We start from the raw sequence: 14,399 nt of genomic DNA, 5'->3' as shown, positions 1-14,399 counted from the left end.
AAGCCCGTCAGAGCCTCTGACCTGTTGAACTTTTATTGTAGGTTTATAACTGAAATAACATTCAGTTGTATTTGTTTGCAAGTTTTGATAGTGCATTTTTGAGCATTTGATGTGCACACCAAACCAGGATCTGTTTTTCAATAGAGATTCATTTAATGGACATGCACCCTCTGCACACCCTGAACACATTTGTTAATAATTTGGAAGTCTAAAAATTGAAAATTCTCTGTTGCTGAATGCTATCTTCTGGATGTTACATGGTGCGGTTGTCTTGGGAACAGCTGGGATTATCTGCAGGAGGCCATCTCAAGTTTGGACCCGTTAACCTTTCCTTGTGAAGAGGAGGGAAGGCTCACACAGCAGTGCAAGGACTGGCCACAAGCAACTTGAGAGCTCCATCCTCCCCCCAGATACACGGGCATTCACAGTTCCTGGACTCGCAGACATTTTCTTTGGTGGCGTAGCTGCCCATAAGTCTCCATGGTTCTATAGCTAACCCCTCACTCCTGTTCATGTAAGTAGATCCACTTGCTTATCATAAGTGGTACCCTGTCTGGGGTGAGTAGACAGTTGGCCACATCTTTGCAGTAAAAGGTAATGGATTATACATTATTATACTAGACATACTACAAAACATTTGCCATGTTGCCCACTTCTGTACTAAGTGCATTCATAATGTCGCATAAGAAGTGCCACTTTAAAGTCTTTATTGCATGTGTTTATTCTGTATGCGTGTGCATGTGTAGAGTTCAGAGGACGAATTCCAGAGTTGGTTCTCACCTTCCGCCATGTAGGTCCCAGGGATTGGACTCATGTTGTCTGGGTTGTCGGCAGGTACCCTTTCCTGCTGAGTCATCTTCCCAACCTTGCTGCTGCTGCTGCTCCTCTCCTTATTTAAACAGAAACTCTAATCCTAGTATCCAATAACTCTCACGTTCTATCCTTACCTACGTCCTAATAACCTCTGTTACTTTCTCTCACTGTAAGTGTGCTTATTTTAGATACTTCATATAAATGGAATCAGATGCCTTTTATCTTTTCCTGTGTAGTCTACTGAATTTACACTAAAGTCCTGTTCGTTCTCACAGCACATAGCAGAATGTCCCTCAGCTCACAGATGAAGAGTGTTGCCATGCACACACTATTGTTGCATCTTCCTCTGGTAGTGGAATTTGCATTGTTCTAGTTTCTGGTTGAGTAGTGCTGTTGCTCTCAGTTGGGAAAGAGCCTGAGTCGCTGCTGTCGGTTCTGTCAGGTAATTCATGCAAGCGTGACTGCTAGGTCCCAGGAAGGCTGTTTTCTTGCATAGCAGCTGTGCAAGTTCATATCCCACAGCAGCACGTAAGGGCTTCAGTTCTTCCATGTCTTCATCAGTGCCCATTTCACCCTTTGTTTCTGGTTCATAATGGTCATCCTCGTGGGTGTGGAATGGCAGTACACCATACTCTGTATGACTGAGGTGTTTGGCATTTTATATCTTCTTTGGAGACATGCTTAGTCAAATTCCCTTGCATGTTTTTTTGTCCTTTAATTTTCTTTTAATTTTAAGTTTGCATTCAAAGTAATGGGTTTCAATATAACATTTTTGTCCATAGGTATCCCACTTTGCTTTAGACCAGTGCCGTGCCTGCAGATTTCCTCCATCCCCTCTCTGGCTATTCCCCTTTTCATCCCCAATAGTCCCTCCTTCTGCTTTCATGGCACGGGTATCCAGCAACCTTCTCATTACCCCTTTCCTTAAAGTCTCTTCCTGTCTGTCTTGATCTCATTTTTAGTGTCATGCGTCTACACACACACACACACACACACACACACACACACACACACACACATTTTTAAAATAGGTTCTGTTGATGAAAAATGTGGTGTTTATTTTCCTGAATCTGACATATTGGTTGCCGCTGCCGCTGATGTGAGTGCTGATTTTTGCACCCATGCACATCTTGCCATGCTGGCAGTTGTCATGGTTCATAGATGTTCCACTTGGGTAGCGCTGTTTAATTGCTTCCCTCCCTTGGCGGCTTGCGGTATTTTCTGGAACCGTCAAATCTAGACCACAGGAAAGAGGCTTTTAGGTCAGATCTGGCTCAAGTCATCCAAGTCCTGTGTCCTAAGTGTGTGGTGTCTTCAGCTACAGAGACCTATCCTTAACACCTGAGACGTAGCCAAGGGCTACATTGATACCAATCATCTGTAAGAAAAAGTGAAACTGAAAATTGCAGGCAAATATAGAACCTGTAAAGATTATGTTGAACAATGTAACGCAGACCCAGAAAGACAAATCCCCCATGTTCTCTTATTGATGGTATGTAGCTCAAAATTCTCAGGTGTGCATAAACAACATGGAGTAACCACAGGAAAGAATAAAGTAACCATAGGTGGTTGTGAGGTTGGGCAGGGAATATCAGGACGTGGGAGATATGAAGTAGGAGATAGGGAAGGGGCTTCAACTGAGGAGGATGACGAGGGACAGATAGCACCGGGGTTGTTTGATAAGGCTTCAAAGAACCGAATTAATTTATATTTACTTAAAACTACATATAATAATATAAATGTTTGTGTATACCTGCATACATATACACATATATAGATTTACATGTGTCTGAAAGGAAGAACCATAGACTTAAAACCTCAGTCCCAAACATGAGAAACCTCATATCAAAGGTTTGGCCAGGGTAACCTAAGTGACTCCTAAAGCAATATAGGTATTTTCTCTCTCTCTCTCTCTCTCTCTCTCTCTCTCTCTCTCTCTCTCTCTCTCTCTCTCTCTCTCTCTCTCTCTCATATTCCACTATGGGTGGACCAATTTATATCCTATCATCAGTGAGGAAGGGTTTTTTACCCCCAGCCTTGTCAGCATCTTTTATTACTTGGTTTTCTTGATGACCGCTATTCCTATGAGGGTGACACAGAACTGCAAAAGTTATGCTTTTTGTTTGTGTGATGGCTAAGAATGTTGAATATTTTTCAAGTACTTGTTGGCTCTGCATTTCGTATTTTGAGAACTGTGTTGAATTTATTAGCCTAGTTATTGATCAGATGATTTTTTGATGTGAATTTCTTGCTGTTCTTTATGTAGTCTACATACTGACACCCTGCCTGGTGTATGTTGGGAGGTCCCCTCCACTACTCCCAGTGCAGCCCCGCCATTTCTAGTGCTCATCGTCTTTGCTGTGCAGAGGATTTTTAATTTCATGCGCTTCCCTTCATCAGTTCTTAGGATTATTTCCTGTACTATTGGAGTCTTTATTCGGAAAGTTCTTGGCTGTTTGTATTTCTTGAAGGATTTTACCTGTCTTCCCCTGGCAGTTTCAGTATTTCAGGCTTTATATTAAAGTCTTTGACCCACTTTGAATTAATTTTTGTTCAGGGTGAGAGATACCAACCTGACTTTATTCTTCCGCAGGGGAATCTAATTTCCCCAGTATTATTTGTGAAGAGGCTATCTTTGCTCGGATGTCTGACTTTTTTTTTTTTAATCAGAAATTAGGTGGCTGTCTCCACGTAGGTTTCTTTCTGCACTCTACTGACCTGTGTGTCTTTTGAGTGTGCCAGTGCCATGCTGCTTTTGTGGCTGTGTGAGGTCATGTGAGGTCAGGTACTGTGCTGCCTCCAGCACTGTCTTTCTCCTCAGGATTGCTTTAGCTGCTTGTGCTGTTTCGTGTTTCCAGATGACTTGTATGATTTTCTTCTCCAGTTCTGTGAAGAATGTCTTTGGGAGTTTGGTGAAATCAGAAAACTCCTATGTTGTGGAGAGGTTCTCTTCTGATTATATCTGTTTCTTTTTTCAATGCCTCCTGTGTTTAAATATTGATTTTTCTCTAATTTTGGAAATTTTCTGCTATAATTGTATTAAACAGATTCGCCATGCTTTAGTTTTAATTTCAGCTCCTTCTTCTGACTGGTAGATTTTCTAGTTTGGAATCTTATTCTTAGAGTTCCTGGACGGTCGTGACCATGCTTGTTGTTCCAGTTTCCTCTCCTGTGTCCTCTACTCCTGGTATTCTTTCTTTTGCTTGGCCCAAGTCTCTTGTGAATGCTTCACACTCTAGGCGTTTTGTTGTTGTTGTTTTGTTTATACTTTTATATAGTTTTTGTACACGTTCATGCGGATGTCTGCATCTGTCTTTATTGGTATCTGTGTGTGCACAGGTACCTGTGTGCAGGTGTGTGCATGTGCATGAGTGCTGATGGAGGCTGGAGGTCAATGTCAGCTGGCAATCTCAATCTCCCTCACCTCTATAGAGCATCTTTTGCCGAACTAGCTAGTGAGGTTTGCCAGGAAGCCCCAAGCTGCCTCTTCTCTCGTCTCTTGCTCTGAGTGGGGTACAGCTTGCGCCATTGTGCCTGGACTGTTATATGGTTTCTGGGTCTTGCGTTCATCTCCTCATAACTGCACAGCAAGTGCTCCACCCACTGAGCCTCCTGCCGGCCTTCTGCAGGGGTTTGCGTGCTGGATAACTGGCTAACCTAGTCTTCCCTGTGGTAGCTTTCCTTTTTGCACTCAGCCTTGCTGGACACAGTTAACTCTGCAGTTTAGCTCCTGAGACTCCAGATTATCCCTTCTCTAGCCAGGGAATCGGACATGTTTTAGCTGTAGGCATTCTTTATATGTTCTGGACACTGAATCCATTCTCAAATCTACGATTGGCTGGTGTTTTCCTGTGACTCTTCTTCTCACCTTCTCGGCGTTCACTTTCATGCACAGCCGTCCTTGCCCTTGTGCAGAAGCCCAGTTATCATTTCCCTTTACTGCTTATGTTTAATAAATCACTGCCAAGTCAAATGATGTGATTTTCCCCCCATTTTCTTCTAAGAATTTTACCATTTTAGGTCTTACATTTGGACCTCTAATTTATTTATTTATTTTTGGTTTTTTCGAGACAGGGTTTCTCTGTAGCTTTGGTGCCTGTCCTGGAACTAGCTCTTGTAGACCAGGCTGGCCTCAAACTCCCAGAGATCCACCTGCCTCTGCCTCCCGAGTGCTGGGATTAAAGGCGTGCGCCACCACCGCCCGGCTGGACCTCTAATTTATTTTGAAATTTTCTCATATATTATCTGATCCACCTTTAGTATTTTCTAGGTAGGTACTGCATTTTCACAGCGCCAGTGTTTAAGAGGCCTGTGTTTTCCTATTGAAGTTGAGGCATATTTGTTTAGGATCCATTCACACAAGGGTTTATTTCCTGGGTCTCTGTTCATAGCCTTGTCTAAGTACCTTGCCATGATCCATTGCCAAAGTGTTGATTTCTGCAGTTTCAGAAAGAGTTTTGAGACCTTTACATGCTGTTTGTCTCCTTGATCATTTGATTATTTAGAGTCCCTTGAGATGTCATATAAGTTTTAGGATGGATTTTCCATTTGTTTCTGAAGATGAGAGTGAGCTGTTGAGAGAGCAGTATTGATCCTGTGGGTTAGCTTGGTTAGTGTTTCATCAGGCGGTTGAGCAGATTTCCCTGTGTTTCTTTCAATGGCATCTTATAGTTTCATGTGTTGGAGGAGGCTGTTTGTTCATTTCCTGGCTGCCTAGCCCCGAAATAATCACACAGAAATTATATTATTTAAAACACTGCTTGGCCCATTAGCTCTAGCTTCTTATGGGCTAACTCTTAAATATTAATTTAACCCATTTCTATTAATCTGTGTATCGCCACATGGCTGTGGCTTACCGGTAAAGTTCCGTCTGGCTCCTGCAGGGCTACATGGATTCTCTCTGACTCTGCCCTTTTTTCTCCCAACATTCAGTTTAGTTTTCCCCGCCTAGTTCTTTTCTGCCCTATCCCGTGCTCAAGACAGTTTCTATATTAACCAATGGTAGTCACAGCATACAGAGGGAAATCCCACATCATTCATGTTATAAATCTTTTATCTCACTCATGACAGTTACTCCTAAGGATTTTTAAATGGATTTATTTTGGTGGATGTACCTACTGTACATTTTTAACATTTTTTTAAAAGAAAGTATGTAGCTGATTTCTTAGAGTAACATTCACTACTTATTTATTTTTTAATTTTATGTTTTGTTTTGGTCTTGGAGACAAAGTCTCACCAGCAGGTTTTGGCAGTCCTTAAACGTGCAATGATCCACCTGTCTCTGACTCCCAAATGCAATAATTAAAGGCCTGTGCCATTTGCCCAGCTTTTTAAATTTTTACAGTGCTTTCTCCTAACATATTTTTATCCTAATAATTTTGGGTTCTTAATCTTTGGTTCTAGTAGTGTCAGCAGTGTCCTGCATATAGAAGAGTTTCTATTTTCATTCTTTGACTAGATTTGGAAAAGAGTGTGGTACTATTTACTTTCATTTTAAGGCATCGTTTGTGTTTTTTACTTATTCACTTATACTTCATAATTATTTCTTGTTATCAAGTTTTATTCTCTGTGTGTGGGTTGTCTGTGGGTATGTCTGTGCACGACACATGTAACTGGTACTAGAGGAGGCTAGAAGAAGACATCAGATCCCCTGGAACTGTGGGGTTATAGACAGTTGTGGAGTTCCATAATAGGCGCTGGGAATTAAACCTGGGTCTTCTGGAAGAACAACAAATGCTCCTAACTGCTGAACTATCTCTCCAGCTCCATATGCAATTATTTTTCATACAAAATATATTTATATTAAATGTTTTTGAGCTTGGAAGATGACTCAGCAGATGAAAATGCTAGCCTCACAAACCCAAGGACCAGTGGTCACTCTCTGGAGCCCTCTTGAAAGGTTGGATGTGTGAGCCAGCTTGGAGTAAGCCTCACAGTGGCAGAAATCATAGACCCTGTTTCCACAAGGTGGAAGATGAGAACTAACTCCCAAGCTTAACTTCTAAATTCCTTATGTACACCATGACATATACACGTGCACATGTATACATGCCACGTGCATGGTTAATCACAAAACACAAAACATTTAAAAGTGACATTTAAAGCAGTTTGATGTTTGATGATAGAATACTTTGTAAGGCCCTCCCAAAGCGAGTGATTGTGTAGACGATTCCTCTGATGTGCCTTAAAGCACTTTGTCCCTGTCCTCTGCATTGGCCCAGAGTCCCTACTACTTTAGGTAGTTCTCAGTACCGTACTTCAAGGAAGACAGGTAACATAAGAGATAAAGGTCATTAAAATAACTTAATGCAGGGATTTAAAAGATTTTAATATTTGCTGTAAGTCTATGCTCTTGAGAGATGAAATCTATGAAGATACAAATCTATGTTTACAAAGTGAAGAATATGAGGTAAGGGAAGAGCTTTAAATCAGGGTCACTGTGAGAGCCGCTTCAGGATGTGTGTGCTCATCTGGCCCCAGTCCTTCACAGCTCATCATAGGGATAATTTGAGAATGACGCTTTATCTCACTACCCTGTCTCCATCATCCTTCTAATTAATTTATGATAGAAAGATCCTCTACCAAGGACCAAGGGAAAACTGCAAATTGATAGACTTTGTGATTCATGATTATAAATATTAGAACAATTTACCTTCCCAAGTGCCACAAGATAGTCTTAGGAAGAAAAATATTTTCTCTTTTTAAAATTTTATTTTTATTTTTTGAGATTATAATACAATTACATCATTTTCCACTTTCTTTCTCCCCATCCAAACCAAACTCTCCCTCCTTGTTCTTTTTCAAATTCATGGCCTCTTTAGTTATTTATTTTTTTTTTTACTTTACACACAGATATGTATATGTTGACACACATATATTCCTAAGTATAACTTCAGGCTACAGTTACTAGGTATGTTTTCAGGGCTGACCATTTGGTATTTGATACCTAATTAGTGTACTAACTAGGAGTATGTCCCCAGTGACAGCAACAGAAGCTGTGCTCTAGAGAGGGCCAGGTTGTATGTACCTCATACCTGCAGCCAAACTTGGTAACAAGAATTTCCCAGGTAGCCAAGGGGTTGTCGAGAGAGCCTGAGACTTGGCAGCATGTTGGCAAGGTTAGAATCCCTGAAGAGAGCCCTGAAGAGGTCATTGGTGAAGGAATAATCCCAGTTACAGCTGATACCCCAGCATCATAGAGATGTTAGCACCATTGGACACCACCACTCACAACCGCAGCCATGGAGTGAAGCTGGCCTGAGCCTAGGGGACAAACTGTGTGCCTGTGATGCTAGTGCTGGAGAAGCGGAGCTGTTCTGGACCTTTTGGAGTCCAGGGGATCCTGAGTGAGTCCCAGATGTCAAGTGCTGAACTTTTTTTTTTAAAAAAAGAAACATTAATTCTTTTTGGTTTTCATATCATACGTCCAAATTCCACTCATCTCTCCACTTGCTGCTGCCCTCTGCCCTTCTTATCTCCCCCCAAAACAAAATTTAAAAGTCTAGCCTAAAAATAAACAACAAAAGAGTTTCAGTGTAGAAGCTATACTATGGCCCACTGAGTCACACAGTATACCTCTTAGTTAATACATCTTTACTAGTAAGTGTTCTTTAGAATGGATCGTTAGTCTGGCTCAAGGACTCTGACTTCTACTCTGTCAATACTGGAGATCCCGTAGCTTTGGATCTACAGGTCTGGCCTTGGCGTGCTCCAGCAGTTCACAGAGGAGGTGGATGTTGGGGTGGGTGTTTTAAAGAGTTCGATTTTTTTTTTTTTTTTTTGAGAGGCTTTTAGCATCAGAAGAGACTTGGATATTGTGTTGACAAAGGTTTCTGTCCTGCCCAGTCCTGCAGCCATTCAGTCCCAAAGAAACACAGAGAGGTCTACATTAATTATAAACTGGTTGGCCTGTTGGCTCAAGCTTCATATTAAATTAGCCCATTATTCTTGTCTATGTTAGCCATGTGGCTTGGTATCTTTTATCAGCAAGGCATTTTCATCTTGCTTCCTCTGTATCTGGGTGACGACTGCAGACTGACTCTTTCTTCTTCCCAGAATTCCCCTGTTCTCCTTGCCCTGCCTCTATTTCCCATGTGGTCGCCCCACCTATATACTTCCTGCCTGGCTACTGGCCAATCAGCATTTTATTACACAAGTACAAGAAACAGATCTTTACAGGGTAAAACCATTGTCCCACAGCACTCCTCCCACACCTTTTTTTTTTTTCCCAAAACAAGAACTCTGAATCGAATCTCCTTGTTTAGCTTTCTTCCTGACCATTATCCATACAACTTGTAACCAACACTCTAAACAAAGAAAAACATCCATAGCCTTTTTTTTTTTTTTTTTTGAGCTGGGAATGCAGGCTTAGTTTTCCAGGCTACTTCCTGCTGATTGGGGGCGTTGATAAACTTATAGGGATCTAAAGAAAATTTAGAATTACAGTCAGGTCCTGCTTGGGAAATTCTATGAGGCTTGATCATCTCAGCCAGCAGTCATAAAGCTGTTCTGGATGTAGAATTTAGAGGAAACTGCAACAGAGGTGCTCTGAAATGTTAGATCATCTGGGCCATCTGTTCCTATCGGAGATTCTTCAGAGGTCTTCCTTCATCAAACCTGATTTTTCTTAGCTAGACTGAATCCACAGCCTCTCATTTCCTGTGGAATTAAAAATAAAACCTCTTGAGCCGGGCGGTGGTGGCGCACGCCTTTAATCCCAGCACTCAGGAGGCAGAGGCAGGTGGATCTCTGGGAGTTCGAGGCCAGCCTGGTCTACAAGAGCTAGTTCCAGGACCGGCACCAAAGCTACAGAGAAACCCTGTCTCGAAAAAATAAAAAAATAAAAAAATAAAACCTCTTCTCCAAAGTAACATATATATCTTTTGACTTAAATTTTGAAGTCAAAGCTTTTTCAAAATATGTATGTTAGATTAATCCAGCAACAACATTTATAATCAAATGTCTTTTAGGAGCTGTTGCCCCTTCCTTAGCATTCAAACAATTCAAAGAAAACATAATAATATATAGTATCCAGATTCGCTGTGTGTTTTCCATCTTTATGTGACTTTATTTTAAGTTCTATTTCTTTTATTTTTACTTTTAATTTTTGGCTTTTTGAGACTAGGTTAACTGAGGTTTCTGTCCCTTCTGATCCTGCAGTCGTTCAGTCTCAAAGAAATACACAGAGGTCTACATTAATTATAAACTGGTTAGCCTAGTAGCTCAGGCTTCCTATTAACTCTTACATCCTATATCTTAACCCATAATTCTTTTCTGTGTTAGCCAGGTGTCTTGGTACCTTTATCAGTGAGGTATTCTCATCTTCCTCTGTGTCTGGTTGATGATTGCAAACTGCATCTTTCCTCTTCCCAGAATTCTCCTTTTTCTCATTGTCCTGCCTTTACTTCCTACCTGGTTGCCCTGCCTTTACTTCCTGCCTGGCTACTAGCCAATCAGCGTTTTATTAAAAATAGTACAAATGACAGGATAAAAGACCATTGTCCCAAAGCAGATATTTTGGAGACTCAATTACTAAAGACTGTGAGACTACAGAAGCTGGAATGTTTTATAATGTGATATTAATATTATTATGAGATCTTGGGGGAATGAACAAGAAAGAAAGAGTTGTGGTTTAACAATGCTGAGTTCCCTTTGTTATCAAGTTGATAAGTGGTCAGTGGTGCTTGCTAGTTTTATACCAACTTGACACAAGCTAAAGTAATTTTGGCAGAGGGAAATATGATTGAGAAAATGCCCTGCCTCCAGATTGGCCAAGTCTCTAGGTGCATTTTCTTGATTGATGGTAGATGTGGGAGGGCCCAGCTCACTCTGGGCAGTGCCATCCCTGTACTGGTGGTCCTGGATTCTATAAGAAAAGCAGGCAGAGCAAGTCATGAGGTGCAAGCCAGTAAATGACACTCCTCTATGGCTTCTGTATCAAGTCCTGCATCCATGTTCCTACCTTGAGCTCCTGCCCTAAATTCCCTGGATGCTGGACTATAAGCTGTAAGATGAAATAAACCCTTTCTTCCCGAAGTTTGTTTTGGTCATGGTGTTGAGACAGTAGAAACTGTGACTAAGACATGTTTGACTTAAAAAGCCAGTCTTGTTTATTTTCTGTGGCAGAATGTCATCTAGTCATGGTTTATCGGTCCTTTCTCTCTGGAAATCATGGGTGGTCATAACTGAAGGCACATGATTCCCCCGAAGACTGTTTTGCGTGTGCTGTACACATACTTCACTGACTTTAGAAAGTCTTACCTAGAGTGTTTTAGAGATGAGCAGACTGGTCCCATAGTCTGAAAACTCTTCCTAGTTTGTCATTCTGCAGAGAAAACACATGGAGCACAGCACTTGTTAGAAGTACAGAATTCGGGAAGGAATCGATAAATAAAAAAATTGTAACCTGTTTTGAACTCCCTTCCTTCTCTCTGCTTTCTGTGGCCTGCATCAAAGCCTGTGCTGAGCACTGTGCTGACATCTGTGGATTCTGCTAATTGATAATCAAGTGATTTTCAAGGTAGAAATTAAGCTCTTGAGATCAAGCATAAAATTTTGCTTTTCACTTTTGTATTTTTAATAAAGTTCATTGATCTTTTGGGACCGGCGACTGAATTTAAGAGAATAAAGGATCAATTTGTTTTCATAATTAATGGAAACATTTTGGAGGTCTGACTCACTGCAGAAAACTGAGTAGGAGCGAGTGGCGGCTCACCATCTGTCTCTAGAGACAGACGTCCTGTTATTTGTATCTGCGCAAAGGTGCACTTAATCCATGAGTTTTGCTGTACTTTAGACTTAACTCTTCATAACCAGCTTCATATGAAGTCACAGGAAAATGGGTTTCAGTACATTTATGGCAGTATGTAACTATGACTCACACAGGCTGTAAAATCTCAAATCATTTGGCGTGGGTGTCAAGGCAGCTTCTTTTCCCTCTGGTTCTTTGTCAGTGTGAGGCAGTGAGTTCATGGCGTGGAAGAAGCGAGCGCTCGCTGCTTGCCTTCCCAGCCAGATGGACCGGATTTGAGATCTCCTCCTTCTAGATGCTAGTTGGATTAAAGGCTAAGTTAAAATTAATTAGAATTGTAAGGGCACACGCATCTGTGGACCTTTGAGTGAGAATAGTCATTGTGTAGACACGCCAACATTTTCAGGTTACCATCGAGTCCTTATTAAGGGCACACGCATCTGTGGACCTTTGAGTGAGAATAGTCTTTGTGTAGACATGCTAACATTTTCGGGTTACCATCGACTCCTTATTAAGCTTTTTTCCTGCGCCTAAGTTGACTTGCTCTGTTTATTAAATGCCTTCTACCATCTCTGCTGTAACCTTTGCCTGTATTTATGCAAACCCAGGAGTTTTTGGCTTTTAACTTCTGAGAACCTTGTCACATTTTTCCTGTTCTTAGTGTATCTCCATGTCTTTCATAGAAGCTTTGCTTGTGAGGTTAGACCTTCCTCATCAGCAGAGGCTTCCCAGGACTTCCAGTTTTCAGCCTGGGTTTTGCCCAATTTTTCTTTCTAATACTTATTTTTGCTCCTTCTAATACTATTTTATGCCTTTTCACCACTTTGTAAAGTTGGCAAGATAATATTAAGATTCTCTTGTTTAGCACAGCATTCTTTTCCTTGTCTTGTAACATGGAAGGGGGTCTGCTTATTTGTGTTTCTGTCCTGCCTAGTTCCCCACAACTGTTTAGCACCAAAGAAAATCACACATAGGTCTCCATAAATTATAAGCTGATTGGCCCATTAGCTCTAGCCTCTCAGTGGCTAACTCTCACATCTTGATTAACCCATTTTTCTGATCTGTGTTAACCATGTGGCTCAGAACCTTTTTTCAGTGGGGCAGATCACATCCTGCTGCTTTGGTGGTCTGGGCAGGAGTGGGAGGAATCAATTTCCTCCTTCCCAGAATTCTCCTGTTCTCATTACATCATTTCTACTTCCTGTCTGGTTTTCCTGCCTATATTTCCTGCCTGGCCAATCAGCGTTTATTTAAAACATGATTGACAGAATACAGACAATTCTCCGGCACCATTGTCTGTCTCCTCCTAAGGCCTCAACCTCTTTCACTAAGAGCAGCAACACTGGCTGTTCAGCTCTCTGTCTCCTTCATGACTGCCCAAGAGGAAAGTTGGAAAATGAAACTGTCCATTTCTACAGTCTCGGCCCCTTTTGTCATAGAAACGATAAGCTAAAGGCAATTTTATTTTATTTTTTGTAAATATTGTCCTTTTCCATTTTCCTACCTGCAGGTAATTCAGTCATAAATGAACTAGAACCTATGTATGAAATATTGAGTTGTTTATAAGATGTGATTAAAAACTAAGTTGGTACTAATAAAACTCTTACATTAAAAATACAGAAAAAATTCTACTTCTGTTCTAAGAAAATTAAATCTGTACTAATCTGCACGCCTGTCAGGGGGGCAATACTGAACTTCCTGACAGTTGTCTAGTCCAGGCGTCTTGTGGAGTGTAAGGTGGCACAGTTCTTACACAGTTCTTGGGCTCAAGTTGACGCAGTAGACCCAAAGAAAGCATATCTGTTTACCTAGCGAGTCCACTTCCACTTCAGCGGTCTAGCCTGCAACTTCCAACATGAAAATACATACCAAAAAGGCCATTTTGATATCTTCTTTATAATTTAATTGTTCATTATTTTGTTTATTTTTGTATTGTTTTCATTTTTAAAGATGAATCTAAACTTTAAAAAGGTTTATTTTTATGTGTATAAATGTTTTGCCTGCATGGATGTAAGTACGCATGTGCTCGCAGTGCCCCTGGAGGCCAGTGAGGGTGCCAGATCAGCTGGAGCTGGAGCATGAGAGCTGGGGACTGGATCCGGGTCCTCTGGAAGAAGCAGCCAGTACTCTTAGCTGCTGAGCCATCTCTCTAGACCCAGTTTTGGAATTTTTAATATATTAGATATATTGGCTCCTTATATTTTATCTTAATTTGTCATTTGATTTTATTACTATTTTTAACATGTAAAAGTTAAAAACAAAGTAATAATTAGATTTACCAATATTTTAAATCTGTGTTTTAAATCTGATTAGAAAATATTATGTTTTAAGTTGTGGGGAAATTGAACTACCTTTTTGAAAAGTTCAACTTCTGTTTTTATTTTTATTTTTTCTGAAATTGAATTTTTCTTACCCTGCTGTTTCTTTTTCTTGTCCACAGCTGAGGAAAATAATTTTTAAGACATGTTATAAGATAGGATTGACCCAGATTGTCCCTCATTGTATCCAACCTTCAATGTTCCTTACGTGATGGGTGTAAGGCAGCACATTCCTAGGCTCTCGAGTTTAAGACGTGGATATCATTGGGAGTAGGAGAATAACTGTGTGCTGATTGGCTCCTTGTCAGTTTGACACAAGCTACAGTCATCTGGGAAGAGGGAACCTCAGTTGAGAAAAGTCTCCATCAAACTGGGCTGTAGGCTGGTCTTGGGGCCACTTTCTTGGTTAATGATTGATGTGGGAAGGCCTAGTCTACTCTGTGTGCTGCTGCCCCTTGGGCAGGTGGACCTGGACTGTATATAAAAGAAAAATCGAGCAAGCCGCCATGGAGAGCAAG

At 41.0% G+C, this 14,399-nt stretch overlaps 1 protein-coding gene across 2 annotated transcripts in view; it reads left to right on the top strand.

Annotated features, from left to right (window-relative positions):
- Positions 1–14,399, top strand: part of Vwa8 (von Willebrand factor A domain containing 8) — a 320,343-nt gene that overhangs the window by 84,749 nt on the left and 221,195 nt on the right. The window lies entirely within an intron of this gene.

Source organism: Chionomys nivalis, chromosome 12, assembly GCF_950005125.1.
Source record: "Chionomys nivalis chromosome 12, mChiNiv1.1, whole genome shotgun sequence".
Taxonomy (NCBI): domain Eukaryota; kingdom Metazoa; phylum Chordata; class Mammalia; order Rodentia; family Cricetidae; genus Chionomys; species Chionomys nivalis.
This window is presented reverse-complemented; position numbering and strand designations above follow the sequence as displayed.